This window comes from Dermacentor variabilis, chromosome 4 (assembly GCF_050947875.1).
Source record: "Dermacentor variabilis isolate Ectoservices chromosome 4, ASM5094787v1, whole genome shotgun sequence".
NCBI lineage: Eukaryota > Metazoa > Arthropoda > Arachnida > Ixodida > Ixodidae > Dermacentor > Dermacentor variabilis.
In genome coordinates this window covers 68,791,385-68,799,212 of record NC_134571.1, presented here as the reverse complement: position 1 = coordinate 68,799,212, position 7,828 = coordinate 68,791,385, and the positions used below count along the sequence as shown (strand labels likewise).

At 42.8% G+C, this 7,828-nt stretch overlaps 1 pseudogene; it reads left to right on the top strand.

The window, feature by feature from the left end:
* Positions 1-2,006: 2,006 nt before the first annotated feature.
* Positions 2,007-2,870, top strand: LOC142578227 (very long chain fatty acid elongase AAEL008004 pseudogene; annotated as a pseudogene).
* Positions 2,871-7,828: the final 4,958 nt, after the last annotated feature.

Genomic DNA, 7,828 nt, shown 5'->3' with positions numbered 1-7,828 from the left:
GTTTCTCCCCGATCGAAATTCGACTGTCATGGCCGGGATTCGATCGCGCAACCTCGTGCTTAGCGGCCCAACACCATAGCTACTGAGCGACCACTGGCGGGTTTCTTTACTACATCCTTCCTTTCCCATAGCAGAATAGAAAACTATATAAAACTGAGAGATGAAAGATGAAAAAAAAATGTAGGATTCTGTGTGTATAGAGCTCACAGAGCTGAAGCGGTGCGTGCCACATACATTGCACTAAACAACACTTGCGTTATCCGTTGCCTTTAATTCACCAAACTAAACTTAATATTGGAATAATGCCTCCAGGGGCCCTATAACGTAAAACTATTCCAATATGTTTCTATTCCAATCTCCTGACGTCAAATTTACGTAACCCCCGACGCAAGCACCGGGCGGTCACCCGCAGGGTTCTCTGAACACACCAATAAAACGCTCTCCTCGTTCATAGGAGGTCACTTTTGTTTGCTTGAAAAACGAATAACATTGCCTACACTGAGCGGCTTGTCGTATCTAATGTGCTGACAAGAGGCGAGGAGAACACTCAAGTGGAGAGGGATTAGATGGGGCAGAGCCAGTGCACTGAAAATCTATAACCGGATGAAGAGGGTGGTGCCGGCGTCTGAAATTGGTCGGCTTTCCCTTACTTAGCTTGCGGTGACTGGTCGAAAATCGCGGCGGCATGCAACGCAAGCTTAAGAATGACGCTAAAACGGACCCTCAGCAAAGCAGAGTTGGCAGAATGAGGTGGTAAACGTGCCGTAAGTGCTCGAAAACGTTACACGGCCACGCAAGAAGTTTTATTATGCGCAAATACACCCATGCTCTCAGGCAGATGCGAGTAGCCAGCGCCTGAGCGATCGGCGGCAGCCATCTTTTATTCCTTTCGGAACGGGGCAGCCTGCGGCTATTCAGAAGAAAATTCAGTTTTGTTCGGCATATTAATGCATCTTTAATGCGTACACGTCACTTTGACGCGGTGAGTTTTCGTGGTTTTTTGACGTCGCGTGACAGGCAGATGTAGTGGGTGCTGCCCGAAAACTTTTGACCAATAGCCGGGGGCTAATGGTGAAAATGCGTCAAATCAGAAATAACTGTTTTTCTTTTTTCTGTCAAAACATGCATAATCAGTGTGTACACATGATATCAGATGGGGAGGTATCGCGGTTTTCGTGACGTCGCCTGACAGACAGGTGAAGTGGGGGTAGTCGGAAAAAGTTTTTGACCAATCGTTGAGGGCTGATAGCAGAATTGGAATAGAAAAGTTTGGAATAGTTTTACGTCATAGCGCCCCAGTACATTATATTCCAGTCTTTCAGTCTTTGAAACCTATTTCGCACTAGCGGTGCCAAACGAGCATTTCTGTGTTGCCTAGTCGTGTTACAATCCCTTGCATAAGTTACCCATATTCACACGCAGAATAATATTTCTATGAGAATAATATTTCTTTGCACAAAAGAGCCCTTTGCACTATCGGACGCTTTCTAGCCCCTCCCCCCCCCCCCCCCTTCGGAGTTCAAGCGCTCGTATTTAATAAGTACTTATTGCGTCAGGGACGACCCTTGCCATCAGTGATGCTCGGAACACCATAAACTATGTGTTGGGTATAGTGACAGCGAGGCTCTTTACAGAGCAGAGTTCATGACAATGCAATATTCTTTGCTGCAAAATTTACTAGAGATATAGCGCCGTGTTGTTCTAAGTGCCAGGTTACGAATACAAGTCCAGAATTATTTATACGCCGCGTGAAAAAAAAAACACCTTAAGCACTCCAACAACTCTAAACGAGTGAAGCGTCATTAGGGAAGTCTCCCACGACCTCACGCGTTTCTAAGTACCAAACCATACAATACGAGTCACACTGCATGGCCCAGAGTCAACTTAGTTCACGTGATTACTGCCCGGAAACGTTTCGAAAGCACTGTACGGTATATGATACGTATTAAAATTTTTACAGGTCAACGTTTGCCTGCGCTCGAAGACAGGAGGCCTCAGGAATGACCATGGGGTTCACACTAAACCCCATCACTATTGCCAACAGTATTGTGGAGATGGGAGATCCGAGGACGAGGGACTATCCCCTAGTGTTGAACCCCCTGTTCGTTTTTCCTCTTGTGGTTTCCTACTTGTACTTTGTCAAGGTTGCCGGGCCGCGTTGGATGAAGGATCGTAAACCCTTCAATATCATAAACATTGTACGTTGCTACAACCTTTTCATGGTCGCCGTCGCTGCGGTATTCCTCTACTTGCACCTGAAGATGACGTACCTTCCTGGGGGCCGGTACAGCCTCTGGTGCCAGGGGATCACCGGCGAAAGCGACGACGAACTCGAGCGGTACTACAAGTACGGGTGGTTCTTCATCGCCGTGCGCTACGCAGACCTCCTGGACACGGTGTTTTGTGTGCTGCGCAAGAAGTTCAACCAGGTTACGCACCTGCATGTAATTCATCACACCATGGTGACCGTGAACGTCTGGTATTATGCCCTGTTCGCACCCGAAGGCCAACCAGCCCTCGGCTTGGCCATGAACGCGTTCGTGCATGTCGTGATGTATTTTTACTATTTCCTGGCCACGCTGGGTCCGAGAGTACGCAAGCACCTGTGGTGGAAGAAGTACTTGACAACTCTACAGATCGTACAGTTTGTGATCGCTATCTTGCACATTTCTATACCACTTTTCGTGGACTGTGGATTTCCAAAGTCCATCATAATCTCGGGCGGCTTACAGACATTTCTCATGTTATGTTTATTTGTAAATTTCTACATCAAGGCTTACATGCAGAAAGGTAGTCACTTCAAACATTTGCCAGAGGCCCTGGACGAGAACGGTGAAAAGAACACGGAAAAGAATGGCAAGCAAGACTAGTGCACTGTAGTGCTTCAGTTTACTCATGCAAATAAAAAAAGCAAAATTGTACTTGTTGCGTACGGTTAGGTTAGTGGCACTTTGGCACGGTTACTATATATGCTTTTATTAATCCCGTTTGTGGCAGAATAACATGGAAATATGTTTTTCTTGTCCTGTGCTAAGAAATAGCAAGTTAAAAGTCTTTTCATTCTGCTGCAGAAACGTTTAGGCATGTGGCGTGAGTGAGCTTAAAGCTCACACATTCTTTAATTGCATGCATTTCGTGCTTTAAATTTTCCTTGAACTATTTTGTAACTAAAAGAACATTGTAAAAGAATAAAGGATTGATACATACATACATACATACATACATACATACATACATACATACATACATACATACATACATACATACATACATACATACATACATACATACATACATACATACATACATACATACATACATACATACATACATACATACATACATACATACATACATACATACATACATACATACATACATACATACATACATACATACATACATACATACATACATATTGAGACAAGAGAGAAGAAAGAAACCGGGGAGATCGATTTCTTAGGGGCTCGTGATCATGATATATATATATATATATATAGGCGTTTGTAAGTTGAAAACGCACGTACGAAAGAACGGTGCTTTATCCTTTCATTTCGACCAGGTTTCGTGCTTCATCAGGAGATGATAAATAGCACTAAATTTAGTGTTCACTACAGAATTTTTGAAGCAGCTTCGCGCGTAAGTGGGTCAGTGTATTTCATATACAAGCGAAATTGAACGGCAACTTTTTATATGAAATTAAGAAATATTTTGTCTCCATCGGAGGCTGCAGAAGGGCTAAACTTATTCTTTGGTTTCACTTCCACTGAGGAGGAGCCCATTTCTGGTGATCTTATATTTGACTCCATTAAAGCTACTATGAATGACAACGTGATCAGCTTCTACTGGTGGACTGCGCGGAAAAGGCCAAGCAGGCCCAGGGCTTTACTTGAGCACAAACCCTCAGCCACACCCCCCTTTACCCTTCCTCCTTTCAATAAAGTTTATCACCACCACAACGTGATCACTCAGGAAGGAACCGAATTAGCTATTGAACGTCTCTAAATTAACTCATCACGTGGTCCAGACGGCGTATGCCCTCAATTACTTAAAATTACTAATCCGGTCATATCACCCATTTTGGCAGCTATATTTTTACAATTTATTGACACAGGATGTGTGCATGAAGCCTGGAAAATTGCTTGTGTGACTCCGATACCGAAATCAGGCGATTCCTCCGTACCATCAAATTACAGGCCCACTTTCCTAACCAGTACACTTTGAAAATTACTAAAACGCATCATATTATCCGTAATAATGAAGTAGTTAGCCGAACAAAATTGTTTTATTTCTAACCAACATGGTTTGTAGCACGGTTGTTTATGTGAAACACCATTATTCAAATTAGTTACCGACCTCCATCTTGCTGCTCACGGGTTTATACTAACTGATGGCATATTTATCTATTCTGATAAAACATTTGATAAGGTTCGTCACACTCGCTTGATACTAAAACATTACTGCCTTAAGATAAACAGAAACATTACTAACTGGATAGCTAGTTTTTTTTTATGTAGCTGTTATCAATTCGTTACCATGAATTATCGTTCGTCTTCGTTGATTCAAGTTAAATCCGGGGTACCACAAGGCTCAGTACTTGGACCGATACACTTCCTGATCTACATTAACAACATTATTAAGAACATGACTTCTACTACTTGCTTATTTGCAGAGGACTGCGTTATTTATAGATAGATTACTAATCGCGATGACAACAATGCTTTACAAAATAACTGGACAGCATTTCCGCTTGGTGTGATCAATGGCAAATGAAAGTTAACGCTGCTAAATCCAAAGTTACCACTCTGACAACTGCTACTCACACCCCCCCCCCCTGGAATCCTTACGCGTTAAACACAAGGCCTATTGAACATGTTTCTTCATTAAATTACTTAGGCATGCGTGCACCTGTCTGCCGACCTAACATGGAATACCCACATTGACGCAATAACTTCTAAATTATCCAAAACACTCGGCTTCACCCGATGGCGGTTACATCAAGCTAACCCAAAGACAAAACTTATGGGATACACCTCTCTGATTCACTCTAAAATAGAATATGCGTCATTCATTTGGTACCCGCATCAGATATACCTAATTAATAAACTAGTGTCCGTCCAGAATGAAGCTGGCTGATTTAAAACAAGAAATCACTTACGTCATTCCAGCATCACTAAAACATTTATCACTACAAAAAAGGGAGACTGCTGGCAGTATCATCACACTTTCACAAGCTTTATCACAATCATTCGTCATTTGCAGCCCCTTACATACAGCAGCCTGCCCATAGCATTTTCCCGCACCTAGATCACCCTTTCAATGTTGTAACACAGCATGCACGTACAAACCCTAATTAACTCGCCACTGCTTCGTGTCATCCGTCACTGAAATATTCTACCACACAATGACGTCTTGATAATAAACTACAATAAATGTGTGCATATGCTGAATAGTGCGCTTAGCATCGATTATTATTTCTGTCTTAACCCTTATGTCTACAGCCTTATAATACGTTTTGTATACGCGAGTGTCATTTATTGTCTGTTTCATTAATGTTGCTGTTAATGTCTGCTCACCTGTTTCACTGTAACCCCTATGTTTACTCTAACCTCCCCCCCCCCCCCTATGTAAGGCCAGGAAAGGCCTTTAATGTATGTGAATAAAAAATACTTGTCACCACTACCATTAGTGTTGTATTGTGACACAGCGAACATCCTGCCCAAGGCCCTACGATGCACACTAGCCTGAATCTCATAGGATTGGCTTGTTGAGCCGCACTGCAAAATACAGACCCCTTATGGCAGTGCAACCTGCTTTGTTATGAAATTAAGAAGCCAGAAAAAGTGAACTATTCAGCTACACTAGGTGTACATAATCAGCTAGTAGGTCTACATTTTAAATAAGACTACACAAGTGATATCTCAAGTGGCTTATATCACAACGCTGAGATGTCTGACATTGAGTAAAAGAAAGAATGTTTCAAAACGAGTGCTTCGAAATGAATGGTGCAGACTTGAATGGACCGCATTTTGCGCTGTTGTTTGGCAAAAACACTTAATTACATAGAATCGTTTTGCAAACTGTCGTCGGAGACTGTTGCAAAGACTAAGTAAATTAAACGGGCAGTTTCACAAAAGACTCTTCTAAGAGCACAACGTAGCTCGCGAGTATGAAAAGGCACGGAGGCTATCCATTTCATTTCCATTAAAGTTGTGTGAAGTTGTAATGCTCACTGCAATAAAACTAAAGTTAACGTTGGTAAAGCTGGTCTTTGGAAGCTCTAATTACTCTGCGTGTAAAAGACATCACAAGTCACAGAGGCACAGAAGGTAAAATGCCGCTTTGTACATATGCTTGCATGGTTCGGAGACATATGTTTGTTAAGCATTCGGATTGTTTCTTTAAATTCGTCAAATCATAAACATAAATATACTGCGTTACTCAGATATAAGAAATTTTGCTCGCCAGCCCACGTCATTTACGAACCGCGACAATACAGGAAGTTTGGGTGTGCTACCACGAGAGCAATCTTTTCATCAGACCTGCAATATAAATCAGTGGAAACGGATGTTGCGTTGCATATAGTACACGTTAATTTGGCCATCTAGGCCTGCTACATTTAAGTTAGTTTATTTTCTTTCGAACAAAAAAGAGGAAAGCAGACAGAAAGCGAATGAACCTGAAAGCGCTGTCATCAGGCGCCATTTCCCTGAAATATAATATAGCTTGCATCGTAACTATACGCAAACTTGAGATGCACATTCTTTACTCTTATCATAAATCTGGGCGCCAGCAGTCTGGGTAGTTAACGTAAAGTGTTTATTTCTTTCATTTAATACCAGGTTGAGTTAACATTTGTAGTACAAACGTGCAATGCATGGTATTACGCGGTAGTGGGAACTGTAGATTTTATGAGTGTCACATAAGAATGCGAGACCATCTGTCTACAGTTAGCATAATTGGTAAAAGCCTTCTGAAATAGGTCTTTTTTGTCAACTAAGAAGATATTTTAGAGCAATTATAACTTTATTGAGGCGCCTGGCTCAAACATTTATACTCCAGTTGTGGCTTACGAGTATGTGCCCAACTTATAAAGTATCATAGGTTATTTCCACGATAAGATCATTCAGTGTACGCAGAAATAGTTCGTCATTTCTTAAATAATTTGTTGCGCAATTTAATGCGGCGTGATAGGTTGGCATTATAAAAGAAATGTGAAGAGCAGCAGCCTGGCATGCCAGCAACGGCAGCCTATAGAATTTATTTTGTTTGGTGATAGCGTATACATCACCGTTTGCTTAATCGGTTATATTGCCTATAACCACCGTCGGTAACGCAAACACTTTCTTGCTGCGGTGACATAAATATTGCTGCTTTGGGCATAGAGGAGGAGGAGTGTTCCTCGCTGCAGGTGAACGCAGCCTTGCCAAAGCTGCCGGCAATTGCTCTGCCCGAGCGCCGCTTATCAAGTGCGGTAGAACCCCGGAAGCCCGTGCTCAGTAGCACGATGCTATAGCCGAAGAGCAACAGCGGTGGGTATGCCCATTTTCTGGTGCGTCCTTTAAGAGAGTAGATCAACTTCAATCCGCAGAACGAATGAACTAGAGAACTTACCGCGGCGCGGTGTATACCTTCCTGCTTGCGCGCCAAAAGAACAGGGCGAACCCAGAAACGGCGCGGACGCCGCCGCTCGCGTCTCTGTTTTCACTTTTTCAGCAGCAACAGCAGCAACACCATTCTCATGAATAGGAGGAGGTTATTGCTCCTGGAAACTGCTGTCCTGGTCGTGAACAGGTGTGAGCAAAGCGATTGCACATGCATGCCCTGG